We start from the raw sequence: 14365 nt of genomic DNA on the forward strand, positions 1-14365 counted from the left end.
ACAGGAGATCAAGGAACCTAACTTCAGCTGTGACTATACTGGGAGGCATCAAGAAAGATATTTCTATGGAAACAAGTTGTTCAGAGAGAAGCCAAATGATTAATTAACAAGTTAGACCAATTGGGAGGAAAAATGCAGAACAAGATACAGGCAATACATTGAGAGAGTTAAAAGAGGGGGATGTTAAAGGTGGTAGGGAATAACTGTCAGTTAGAAAGAAGAAAATTAATGAGCTCACTAGAAAAGGATTTAGAATTTAAAATAATTAGATGAAATTGAGGGGAAAAAAAGATAGTTTAACAAAACCAAAAAACCCTGAGAAGGAACTCCATTGGTTGAAAAGTAATTTTCCAGGGACAAATACCGAAAGTTTATCATCTATGATACAAGAGAAGTTTGACAAACTGCACATACTTGTATTGCAGGGGGAAAGATCTATGGGCAGAAACAGTGTGTCACTATTTTTCCTCTCTTGTGACAGGAGTAAGCTGAATAAAGTCTTTAACATTTATTAAAAAGATGAAAATAATATTGTTAAATATAGACTCTGGGATATGCTGAAATGCTGTTGAGGTGAAGTCAAAATTAAATCCATCATATTATAGAAGTCACATCTTGTTACCACTCTGGACTTCCTGTCAGAAAGCAGCTGTGTGAGAACAGGAGTAGGAGAAAATAAGCACATTCAGTGGCCCCCTGAAATTAACAATAGTTTTTTTTGCTGAAAGCCAAGATGAAATGGTTTGGGTCCAAGTAATTTAGAAACCTCTTGGATTACAGGAAGTCTATTCTCCTGGTTTGTCCCTCTGTAGCCATTCAAAACCATTTAGACCTGATTTTCCAGGCTTCACCATCAAAATCTCAAAACATGATTAAAAACTTTTAAATGGTTATTTTCTCCACCTCCCAATGAACTTTGCTTGGCTGCTTGCACAGGGACATTCCAGTGAAACCTGCAGCAGATAAAGCATTATCCCATTTCCAAGCTTATTTTCACAGAGCTGAACTCTAGAAAATGCTGCTATGTATCCTAACAGGATCAGGTCATCATTAATTCTAATTTTTATATCTTCCTTTCTAAACCCAGCCTTCCATTAAAAGGTCACAACAGCACAAAATGGTTTTAGGAATTACCCATACCCTACCTTCTGTTACTACTTCTGGAAATTCCTGCAAAACAAAACCCAGGGAGATTCCCTTTCTAATACCAGATAACAACAGAGATTCAAAGAGAAGCCCTTTTTAAAATGGAAATGTAAAATTTCCTGGTTATTCCTGTATCCCTGAGAAGTCAGTGCCTTCATATGGCTGTTTGCCTGCTCCTATGATAATCACAACTACTCCTGTTGTTATGAAAGGAAATATTGTGGAATTGTTGCTCCTGGAAAACAACACAATCTTGCCTCAGCCAGCAGGTGTCAATTGATTTGATCTTTCCTCCTTTAACTTCTAATGCCCCAATTTCCATTAAAATTGTGTAATCTGTTTCTCATTAGAGAAGGTCGAATCTCAAGCTGGAATTTAGCTTTTGCCTTTTGTTGTTAGAAGTTCAGCATTTTTTAGAGAGGAAAACACTATGCTATCAGGATGAATTCCAGGGATTTTCTCAGGAACTTTTAGAGTTTGACTAAACAAATTGAAGAATTCTTTCAGAACTATTGAAGTTCCTAAAATGTGGGTGAGAGAACGCTGGCAACAAAAACCATAACTTCTTGTTTCATAGATTCACAGAGACCATTTAACATGAAAAAGCTCAGGAAAAATGGGTGCATGGAGCTGTAAATCCATGTCCAGTGTCCATATCTAGGAACTGAGCATGGAAGAGTTTATTTAGTGCAGGGAATGGGGTACCCAGAGCAGAATCACAGCTCTGAGGCCTTGCCAGCCACAAAAACGAGCAGAGTAAGCACTTTGATTTCCTCATCACTGAACTACTTCTATCTCAAGAGCCACTTTAAGCAAAGGTGATATTGAAGGCAGAGCCACGGACACTTCTGAAGTCTCCAGATGAAAGTTTAAGCTGCAGAGCCTTGGCCAGGGCTCTGGAGGAGCAGAGCAAATCTGTGCTCCAACCAGACCTTCCCAAGGAGGGAAAGCCCTGATCGATAACACAGCCTTGGAGGCTTCTTCTAGTTCCTTCTTCCAAAATCCATGCTTTGGATAAATATAACTGGATTGAAAGCACACTGCAGAAAAAGTTTGAGTTAAAGTCAACATCTGACTGCCCAAGCTGAAAAAAACAGTTCTGCCTAGGTTGCAGAAAAGAAAATATTGCTTGTAATCTCTTACATTTCCTACTTCTAGTATTTTCACTAAAGGGTTTTGTCACCTCTGTTATTAGAATGCATTTTTAGAATCATAACAGAACTTGGGCTTGGTTTATTTATGCTCCATCAAGAGCAAGCTCTTCATAGAGGAATGAATAAGCTGCTGAAATGGTCCTGAGGAAGCTTTTAGAGTGCACCTGCTTGTATTTGGACCAGAGATATTTGGGAATAGATGACTCTCACCTCTGTGCACCACACAGAAGCACTGTCAGTAATGCTTGTTTTTTAATCAAAGAAACATAATTTCAGACATGACAAAATGTTTTTTCAAGCAAAGCAGTCCAGCTAGAATCTGCTACTCCCCAGAGTAAATTATTTGGACTGATGTTCCTTAGAAGGAAACTCTTGAGGGTTTTCATGTGAGGAACAAATCCAGAAGAGTAAGTCCCCACATAACCAGCACGTGTCCCAGGCATCAGTGAACACAGTGTCCTGCCTTGGACAGTGGTGGTCATTGCCAAAGACATTCTATGATGTGGGAGAGCCAGACAAACACATGGGATCAGGCAGAACATCCCAAAATGTCCGAAGTTCCTCTATATACTATGTGTGGAACTGTATGGAAAAGAAAATATCTTCTTTCAACTGCTCCCACAGAAGAAGCCACACATTTGGATTCACAAAGCCTTTCTCCACAGCCCACTGCCTGCTGGTGGTGCCCTGGATGGGAGTTCTACCAGCCCTCACTGCTGCTGTCCAACAAGGATGTTTCATATGGAGGGAGAAGCTGGGGACAGAAGCAGCTCACCTCAGTCTCAGCCCTGAGACACAACCTGCAGTCAGTGAGGTTCTCTGTCTCCTGGAGGGGTTCGGCAGGCTGGGCACATCTGAGGACCTCGCTCCTGCTCAGAGGGACTGTCAGTTCAGCAGCTCATAGAGAACAAACTCACCAGGACATTTTCAAGTGTTTAAATGAATAAACCCAGACTGCCCACTCTATGTCTTGCCATTCACCCATGCCTCTTGCCATTCACCCAGGCATGAATGGGTGATCCATTCTAAAAACAACACTTGAAAAATAAAACTCTTTGCATACAATAACCAACAGAAACCCCTTCTGTGCTGCTGTGTCCCTCTGAGCAGGTGTGGAGGTGTTCACAAACCCACCCTGAGCTGTTCCCTTCTCCAGCAAGGGCAGTGTGAGCCAAATGCCCTGGCATAAACAGGAGCCCTCCCTGGTGCAGCCCCACCATTTCACCAGGGTTTGAGTTTGGTTTGCAGGGAAACAGTGTCACAGAGGGAAATTCCTCAAGAGACTGCAGTGTGCACCATCCCTGGCTGAGGGGGTGATGTGGCACAGAGAGGGACAGCTCAGCCCTTCCCCTGGAGATCAGACACTGCTGGGGACCAACACTGAGCGAGATGGGATCTGTGTCCAAACCTGCATCCTCTTTCAGTCGTGGCTCTTGAAAAACTGTGGGTTCTTGCCTGACCAGAAAAGCAGAACACTACCTTGTGCTTACCCTTCTTCCTGTCTTCATGATATCTCAGCAAAGTGGTTGGACAGGGGATTCTGCAAAGGCCCAGGGGATGCTTGTTCCAGCAACAAATCAAAACAGCTGGACAGGTCCATTTTTTGCCTATCAGCCTTATTTTAGCAGGTTGATTGTGCACACGAAAACACAGTTTCTGTTTCTAACAATAAGTGTTAACAGCTCAGGAAGCAGCAACAAGCAAGTGCCATCTCAGAGATTGTCCTGAGTTTCTCTATCTGTGCCTGCAGTCAGACCTGGAAATCCCCTGAGAACAGGTTTGCTTGTGAGTGTTTCCAAGAACTCCTTGCTTTTGAGCTGAATAGGTGCCAGAGAAATAAAGAAATTTGAATGTCAGAGCTTGGGTCCTGAGTTATTACCAGTGGTGTGGCATTGCCATCAGTGTGAGCAATGGGAGGCAAAAGAATGTGGAGGGTTTTATTATCAGAGAGCAATATATGGTGACTTGTGTGTCTAAGAAGCACTAGAATGTATAAACTTTGGAAATTTTGGCAATTTATTGGTGAAATTGAAATTATAGAATAGTAAAACCTGAAAGGTAATCAGGATTTTGATAAAATAATGATTAAAAAGATGTAACTAATACTGGCTTGAGTGCTTAACAGTTTGGCCATGGTCACATCCTTGCTTCATTATTTACAAAGCCATAATTTTGTCCAGATGAATAATTGGAGACCAAAAGATCTTACCTGCAGTTTTGCTCTTTGTTATGAGCAGCAAACACCACAATGACCCTGTCCAGTTTGCATCCCCCCATAAGCTGAAGCTGTTTTCAGAGGTATTTGTCAAGCATTAACCAATCTGTTTCCAGGAGTGTGACAATAACAGAGAAAGAAAAAGTAATGGTGGTCAATTTGAGCCAAATAAATGATTTTATGATACACTTGATCTCCTGGCTCAAATTTATCATCAGCAAATAATTCCTTGGAATCTTTGAGAAAATATCACTTTTCTATTCCTGTGTGTTTTTATATGTGCTCATTTCTATGATAGATGCTTAAAATTTTCATTTGAATCACTAACGTTAGCCAATGGTAAACTTCTCAAAATGCAATGGTTGTTTGGGAGAAATAACAACCAAAAGATTTTGATAAATAGCCTCAACAGATTCCATAAATATATGTAGCATTTTCATCTGAAAAGCAGCACATATTTGGCTTTTTACTCCAGCACTTTCAATGAGAAGATGATGTCAAAGGGAGCAAGAATAAAGCAACCAATGAGGAGGGGAAAAAATAAAAAGAAAAGGAAACTGCAGATCAGTATCTGTAAGGCAAAGTATAAAACTGCAGTAGCAACTTTCAAATCCATTTTCTGAGTGTACAAGATGTGCTGTCTGGTCAGGGAGCTACAGAGGAGCTCCCCTTGCAGTCCTTCCATGGATTGTGACCAGAGCCAAGGAACAGGTCAATATTCTGAGTGCTTTAAAAATAATTTCCTTTGCAGCAGCTCTGAAAAGTGGAACTACCTTGGAAAGATGACAGTGCTCCTTTAATCATGTATCTCATTTTTACAATAGGCCTGGAATTGATGTCAAATCAATTTAAAGGCAACATAAAAGCAGATTCATATGCTATAGTAGGCTTAGCCTCCTTAATAGACTACAGTGTATCTCAGCAATGCCTGGGAGCTTGTTTTATTCTCTGCATGGTAATTGTTTACTGAAAGATGAGAATAAAGTTGACACATAAAACCAGCTTTTAAAATATTTTAGGAGTATATTAGAGCTCTGGAGATAAATATTTAACATAATAAATAGACAATGCCCAGCTCTCTTGTCTATCACAGGAATTGATTTCCCCTCTTTCCAGCATCCACCTGTACTGACCTAAAATGCTCTGTCTACTGAAGTCTTTCAGTATATTCTCAGTATTATACTGAGAAGAAAATAGTGAAAGACTTAATTCATGGCTGGATGGAAAATTCACTCCTCCTTCCTAAAATTTAGCTCTCTAAATACACAAATGGGCACCAAGCAGGGGAGACAATACTGTCTCTACTATCAAGAGAACCTGACCAGCTCAGAGTGGGATGAGATGCTGGCACATTTTTCCTGTCCTCCAGGTCCCAGAAAGCATTTCTGCTTCCACACCCAGCTGTGCCAGCTGCTGGGAACCAGGGCATGGCCAAACCCCAGGTGGGGCAGCCCCTCCTGCCCCAGGCATGGGGACCAGAGCACAGGACTGACTGCAGGCCCCGAGCACACTGCCCTCCCTGCTCAGGGCTTCAGGGGGGCTTCAGCAGGGTAAATATGATGAAATGTGTGCCATGGGTGCAGAGTGTCTCTCGTCAGAGCCTGACTTGTGTACATAACTGGTGCTGACCTCCCCTTCCCCAGCGAGGCACTCCTCGAGCCAGAGATCTGTCGGGCGTCACCAGGCCACTCATTTGACGCACTATTTTTAAATAACTCACAAATATTTAAACAACATTTCTATCAGCATTACATGTTTAGAAGACATGCAGGAATGTCAAGAGTACCCGAGCTGGCTGGCCCACTTTGAGCAGAGCCCTGCAGCAGTGCTGAGCTGTGGAGTGGCCTGCAGCTCACACTGTGCACAGCCCTGGCAAGCAACACGGAGCTTTCAGCACCCCGTGAGAGGGCTGGTGAGACACGCTGAGAATGAGCTCTGGGACTGCCTCAGACACCCAGCCCTGCTGCTGCTTTACTTGTGATTTCATTTGGGGGATGACAGAGCCCTAAGGCACTGCTGAAGACATCAATATCCAATTTTTGGTCCTTTCATCTCTGTGGCATCTCTCGGCCACTTACAGATCTTCTCCTGGAGGAGCTGGCAGCACCATTCTGGCTAACAAAGCTTTGCTGGTTCTGAGAAAGGCTGGCAGCACCATTCTGGCTAACAAAGCTTTGCTGGTCCTGAGAGAGACCAACTTCACTTCAGATTTCAGCAGCACTCAGTCCTTGCCTAAGACTGGAGCAAAGCTGGATGCAGCCTCCCATCACAGGTAGACTGGCACCAATTCTCATGTGTGTCCAGGCACAACACCACCCTTTATGGAGTTAAACATTTTTTCCTTGGATGGCTTGGCTGTGTAGGTTTTAGAGGACATGGAGCTGACAGTTATTCTGGAGACTAACTGAGCCAGTGTTCCTGTCACTCAGCAGTGTGAAGACAAAAGCCAGGTGGATTTTAGTCCTAATTTAATGCACATTTAAGATACATGGCTGTATCTTCCATAGCAACTTCCCTATCAGGTGATGGATGTAAAGACATCCACTACCCAGGCAATACTGCAAAGCAATTTAATAATCAATTTCTGCTTTGAAAAAAGAGCAAGGCCAGTAAAGCTTGGTTTTAAGACCTGAAAGCCTTTGTGTTGGTTATTTTACCACTGTTCTATCCGGCTATAACAGACTTTCAGAACTCATCAGAAGAGTATTTCACACATTCTGAATTTGAAGAAGATTGCTGCTAAGATGTTCAAAATAGAAACACTGACACTGAAGCACCCAAACCAATAAAACCTGTTCATAAAAGCACTCCACATCAAAAGACATTGATGTGCTTTGGCTCACTTCAGATTTCAGCAGCACTCAGTCCTTGCCTAAGACTGGAGAAAGCTTGGTGCCAGTAGGTTATTAGAGGACCTGGAACTGACAGATTTGTTGTCATCTTATTGCAGGGGTTCCATACTGTTGTCTCCTTATCACAAGAGCTCCACACCTTCTTGGTGCTTCTCATGGACAGCTCCTCAGAGCACTGACTGCTTCACAAAGCAGCCACCAACTCCAGTTTCCCCTCTCTACCCACCCCACTCTTTTATAGCATCTTCTGCTCATTGCTTACACCTGTGGCCTGTTAAAGTCAGGCCTGCTCCTAATCTTTGATAATTGGCTCAGCTGCAACTCCTTAGGGGTGAGATTACTTTCTGCACTATCTTTATTTTTCTTATAGTCTATCCCCTCCAACAAGTTTCCATTCCCTGTGTGAAAGGCTTTAGAAGGACCAAGAAAAAAAACAAATTTTCCTGTCAATATTAGGATGCCAGCACATGTAAACACCTGTGAGTTGTGCCCTGCAGAAAAGCAATTTCTCACTTTCTGTAAAACATCTTCATCTAATATTTTGCATACTACAAGGCTGTCTCAGTAAGATCTAAATCTCTTTTGCAGAGAAGACACCATCCCTGTGTCTGTCACTGGCAGAGAGGTGAAAGGATTCCAAACACCCTTCCCAACACGTTGCCAATACATACAAAGTGGGAACCCAGATCTCAGGCAGGCCAGAGGCTGGATGTGCCCATTTCTGTGGGTGCAAACCCTCCAGAAATGCATGGGTAGGTGTGTGCTGCAGTTCATGTGTTGCTAAGTTTAGGGACATTTACCTTTGCCCACAAAGCACTGGCACATATTTCTTTGACAGGAGGCTTTGCCTTGTCTCCCCACATTCAAGAATAACTATGGCTGTCAGGTTCCAGCTGGACACAGGAATGCTGTGCAGTTTGTGCTGTGGCATTCACACAGTCCTTACCTCTGATAATGGAGAGTGAGGGAGTGCCTGGGCTGACAGGACCTGATGGGTTGGTTTACATCAACACCACTCACTCAACTGCTCTATAACTTTTTGCAGTTCTTCTAAAGGAGGCAGGATAGAAAAAGAAAATATTCATACACAGCATCTTTGCTCCTCTCCACAGATGCCCCACTTCATCTTTAAGAAATAAAAAGAGCAAAAGGGAAAGAAAACAAAAAGGAAAGGACACTGCTCTGTTGCAACATCAAGCCAGCGTAAGCAGTGACAGCACCCACATGAAATATTTTACCATTAATGGCTCCAATAGAAATCTTTCTGGATGATCTATGGAAGCTCTGCAATCAGAAACAGTCCAAGCTTTGCTCAGCCCCATTTCAAAATCTCTGATGAGAGGGGAGTTGCCCTCACATGTACCATCAAATTTAGAAATCCATTTAAGTCCTTTTGATGTTATTTGAATGATCACTTCTGAAAGGTTATAAAACAAAATGCAGCTAAGCCATATTTGTTTTTTCTGCAAGGTTTGGAAAGTGTAAACACTTAAATCATCAACAAAGTGCATATCATTCATATTCACCATACCTTTTAAAAGCATACTTAGCATACCGCTGAGAAAGATTACTCTGCTGACAAAAATCAAGTGTCTGGATTAATTTAAAGGAGTGCATTTCACAATCCATCATTCCAGAATAAGAGAACAAGGAACTGCTCAGTTAAATTAAATTGTGAGTTACTCTGGAACAAATTAAAGGAAATTAATCTCTGCTCTGTGTCTAGTCCAGACGTGTAATTCGGGGCTGATGCCATTAAAAGCCAAATGGTCTAGCTGGGTTTCATAAAGACTGAATAATTTTACAACTAATATTTATTTGCACTCTTGCACAACATGAGAAGCAGCAGGATTTGTGGCTTGTAAGATGAGCTGGCAGTTTCAGGCCAGCGCTCTTCAAGGACTTTTTGAAGGAGAGCAGGTGTGGGAAAGCAGCCTGGGAATGGTGGGGCAGAATAAAGAGGTCAGCAAAGAGAGAGGATGCTCCTGGCTCTCCTGGCTCCCACCATGGCATGTTTGAACAGCAGGGCCCTCCCCAGGACACTCTGGTGGCCACCAGGGCTGGATTTGGTCCATGTGGGTCAGCTCAAGGGCTCTGTGTCACACCCTACCAGCCCCAGCTGCTTCAGGGGGCCCTTCTGGGCTGCAAGGGGTTTGCTCTGTGAGAAAGGATTTTATTTGATAACCCCAGAGCCCACATGCAAAGTCCAGCTCAGCAGAACAGAGGATCTCCTGAGGAGACTCTAAAAACAACAGAGTAAATGAAGAAACTTAATAGAAGAGTGTAATAAATGGTGACAATCAGTTTTAGCTTTGCATGTGTTACCCCAAGCCCACTTCTCTAAGTGTACTTTTACTCTTTTCCTTTTCTCCTCCCCCCATCTTTAAATAACCATTTACTATCAACTGCCTCCTTAATTTTTATTTTAAATTTTCAGTTTCTTTTCTTTTTCTCTTTCCCCCACTCCCCATCTTTAAATAACCATTTACCATCAACTCTTTCATTTTCACTTAAAATTTTCAGTTTCTTTTCCGTTTCTTTTCTTTTCTCCCCTTCCTCCCATCTTTAAATAACCATTTACTATCAACTGCCTCCTTAATTTTTACTTTAAATTTTCCGTTTCTTTTCTCCTTGGCTTTATATAGATATATTTAATCTGAACTTTTCATACCAGAAGAAAGAGTAGTTTGAAAAACAATGTTCCAATGGGATGAAAACCCCTTTATAACCAGTTACCCTTAAAAAGTAAATAAGAATATTATTGTCATGTACCTGATAGTATTCCAGGGAGAGGATGAGCATATTTAATTTACATTAATTGCCCCAACTAGGTCATTTAGGCAGTGGTGGTTGTGGCCAGTGGAGGAGCCAGTTGAGCACTGAGAACCTGAAATATTCAGTGACCTGGAAGGTTTAATGGCAGAGCAGGACTTCACTCAGTGTGAAGCATTTCAGAAATCTCATTTTTCCAGGTGGGGCAGGCACTGGAGGGAGAGCGAAGCTGAGTCTTTGGGCTGGAGGTGCAAGGAGACCTGCAGAGAGGCAGCAGTGCTGCTCAGGCTCCTCACCTGCAGCCTGAGGTTGTGTAACTCTCAGAAATGCATTGCCTGCAGGCTGCTGTGCTGGGCCAGGCTCCTCTGAGCTCAGGAGCAGCTCTGAGTCAGCTCCACAGCCCCACAGCCATGCAGGGACAGCCACAAGCTGGGACCTGAAGCGGGTTCAGCAAACAGGACAAGTGGATTTCATCCCTGGCAGCAGCAGCTCGTTCCTCTCTTGTGCCCAGCCTGATGTGGTTATCCCTGGTTGGTAAATCCACACACTAATCAGCTTGGGAGTTTAGATCTCCATAAATTCTGATTTCCACAATGCTGTACTTCTCCATAGCAGAAGAGGCATTTTGGTGCCCCAGGATCTACCTACACACTCCAGAAAGGACCACAATACAAGGGAAGGTGCTCCTCTGAAGAGCTCTGCTGTCCCCAGCATGACTTGGGAGGAATGTCATGGGCTGGAGCAGAGTTAGGTTAGGAAGGAACAAGGTGCATGTCAGCTACATGGGAAGGTGACAAGTCAAGTTTGCATTTCCTGTGTAAAAGGCTTTAGAAGGACCAAGAAAAAAATCAAATTTTCCTGTCAATGTTAGGATGCCAGCACACATAAACACTTGTGAGTTGTGCCCTGCAGAAAAGCAATTTCTCACTTTCTGCAAAACATCTTGACCTACTATTTTGCATACTATACGCCCATCTCAGTCAGATCTAAATATCTTTTGCAGAGAAGACACCATCCCTGTGTCTGTCACTAGCAGAGGAGTGAAAGGACTCCAAACACCCTTCCCAACATGCTGCCTCTACAAACAAAGTAGGAACCCAGATCTCAGCCAGGCCAGAGGCTGGATGTGCCCTTTTCTGTGGGTCTAAACCTACAGAAGGCAAAGTGAGAGAGGAGATATGCACAAGGTCATACAGCAGGGGAATTAATGGGCAAATCCAAATTACAAAAGCCCTTCCAGGACCTCACCCTTCAGGCCAGCCTCACACTGTCTCTGCTGAAATGAGGAAAAATGAGCATGGGAGAGAATTTCCATCATCTCAGTGTGATTAATCCCACTGTGCTGTAACCGCTGAAATACCGACCATTTGTTTTTATACATTTGGCAAAACACCTTTCCCTTTTATTGCCTCGGCCAAATCAGCCCAATTTTTCAGGCTGATTGGGCATTTGGCAGTAATGCACCTCAATGTCTGTGCTGCTGCAGGATGGCCAAAGCCTGGCACGGGGAGATTGATAGCCCTGAGCCCCAGGTAAGGCTGCTCCATTTTCCTGCAGACTGATTAGCACTGTCTATTCCAGCCATTTGAGTGTTTTTTCAAAGAACACATTTGAAGAGCTGAAATGGATCCACACTGTCAGCTCCTGGCAGTTTAAGTGCAAACAGCTGCCCTGAAAGCTCTGTGCAGCACCACAAAGAGATGAGCCTCTATGAAAGCTAGTCAATCAAAGGAGATAAATCTTTGTGTCAGTTCCAATTATTGAGATACTCCAGTTAACTCAGGGAATCACAGACATTAGACTGGCTTTAAATGCCCACGTGGTTGAGACTGTACCATTGCTCCTGGGAGGCAATTTCACTGTCTGACAGATCAAGAGGCTTTTCTCAGCTAGTTAATTCCAATTAAGTTTTTTCCTCTCAATTTCATCCTACTATCCATTATCCTCAGTCAGCTCCCCTTCACAATTCCTCTCCTGCCACGCTGCTCGTGCCAAGACTTCTGGAAATAGTGACATTATTACAAGTACCTGGTGATGACACCCATGAGGCCTCCCACTGCCTCCCAGGCCTCGGAAAAAAGATGGTTTCTGTCTTAAAGAGCTTTTTCCCAGCTTCTACAGCCTTTAAATAAAGCTCTACGCTTTAATTTAGGTATGTCAGTAACCTCCCCTCCTTGTGCTTTGCCTCTTGCCCTCTGATAAACTTTGCTTCTCCAGGCTGCCCTGACTTCAGGTGGCAATCAGAGTGTAAAGGAGATGTATTTAGATGGTGTAAATATCTAAACACTAAGAAAGAGCTGCTGCTGTAGAATTACCTCCTGGAGTTTTTCTAGAAGTCCACAAGCACCGGTGGAAGGTGTTGTGAGAATAGATAAAACACAAAAGATTACACTGCTTCCTCATGAGCTTTACTTAAAGCAAAATTACAGGGGATTCCAGTAAATAATTTCTTCCTTCCAAAAAGTAATGGGAATGGCTGTGCCCTTCAAAGTGGATGGGATTAATCAGTGGCTTGTCTCTGCTATCAAAAGAGGCTGCTCACACAGCACAGCTCCCCTTCCTCAGCCACACTCAGGAAGACAAATGGAATTAAACAATCTGTAAACATATTCTTCCAGCTCAGGAAGGTCAAGGGGTTTGCAAGTTTATTTCAAGAGACAAGAGGAATTTAGGCCTTTATTGAACACAGCATCAAAGGCTGGTGAGCTCCTCTGAGGAGCAGGTCCCTCACCCCAGGGCAGGGCTGCCAGGGGTGAAGAGTGTGCATGGCCAGGGCAGGCTGGAGCTCCAGCCCAGATTTACGCCAGTGTAAAGAAAAGCACTCCCCAGCCCAGTATTTACATTATTAAGGCCAAGGAAAAAATGTAGTGGCAGCTGTGAACAGCCCTGGTAGGAGGACCTTCATGCAGGGGTTTCATTTGTTGTTGCAGCTGACTCTCTGCATCTCCTTTATCTTTTTTTTTACCCTCCCTCCTTTCAGAGATAGTTGACCTTAAATGCAAAAGGATAACGTGGGTCAGGAGGAGTGTTTATTATGTATGAGTTATTTTCTTTCATGTTAGCAAAATCCTTTTGTAGAATTTGGCAGAAGTCCCTGTTACAGCTAAATTTTGGACCCATGGGTGATCTGGAATTTAAGATTATTTATGTCTCAGTATAAAAAAAGCAGTGGAAAGGAAGCAAATTCAAAGAAAATAATCAGAGCACAGCTGAAATCTGTAGCTTTACATGTTTCAAGCATTCAAGCCTATCACTGATGTTGGGTGACTGTTTCAGTGGTTTCAGGCTTGTGTGTGGAAGCTGGAGCATGTGTAGAAATTACACACCACATTATTTCAGTGTTGTTTCACAAGGCAAGGAGCACGAAGCACTTTACAGATTCCAAGAATTGATTGCCCAGCAGAGCTCTGGGTACAGGTGTGCTGACATTACCTGCAGCTCCTTTAACCTCCTTGCACTGCAGGAACAGAGAGGAACAGCAGGAGGGGAGCAGGTCCTGCTGCTGCTGTCACTGCTGTCCCTCTCCCCAGGCCATGGGAGTGACAGACAGCCAGACCCTGCTATATTAGCCCTCAGCAAACCTCCCCTGGCTCCAGGGAGCTGCTTGCCCTGTAAAAGGGAGCTGCTCAGTGTGAACCAGAGCTGAAACTCAGCCCTGCTCTGCCAGTGCTCTCCAGGCTGGGGTCATTGCAGGGAAGATCGTTCCTGAAGGGTGGGGCTGGAAAGAACATTTTTAGGAAAGGGTTATTTTTGTGTGCTCATTCCCAGAATGGTCCCAGGGTAAATCCACACTGGCTGTTTTTCCAAGCCTCATTTACTCCTAATCAACATTCACAGAAAACTGAGGCAAAAGTTCTTAAAATACTCAGAAAGCAGCTTTGCTCCTTGACCATGCTATTTCACAGCCATCTTCCAGCAAAGGCAAAGAGAAAACCACAGTTGCTCCTCAGACACAGACAAACATGCACATGAGAAAACTCTCCAAACCTTGAACCATCAGAGTCAGGGGCAGGATAAGCTGTGCCCACAATTCTCCTCTGCTCTCTGCAGACAGACAGACAGACAGACAGACACCATTCCTTGATCCCACAGCCCACCCCTCCTTCATGCACAGGAGCATCCACAGAGCTCAGGGAAGGAGAGAAGCGGTGCCAAAACCTCTGCCAAGCCCTCTGGCTGTGGGACAGGGAGGGAACCCCCCTGCAGCCCCTAGAGAGTGAAAAACC

At 43.7% G+C, this 14365-nt stretch overlaps 1 protein-coding gene across 2 annotated transcripts in view; it reads right to left on the reverse strand.

The window, feature by feature from the left end:
* LOC102073746 (rho GTPase-activating protein 7) overlaps nt 1-14365 on the reverse strand; it is a 53725-nt gene that overhangs the window by 29644 nt on the left and 9716 nt on the right. The window lies entirely within an intron of this gene.

This window comes from Zonotrichia albicollis, chromosome 15, assembly GCF_047830755.1.
Source record: "Zonotrichia albicollis isolate bZonAlb1 chromosome 15, bZonAlb1.hap1, whole genome shotgun sequence".
Taxonomy (NCBI): domain Eukaryota; kingdom Metazoa; phylum Chordata; class Aves; order Passeriformes; family Passerellidae; genus Zonotrichia; species Zonotrichia albicollis.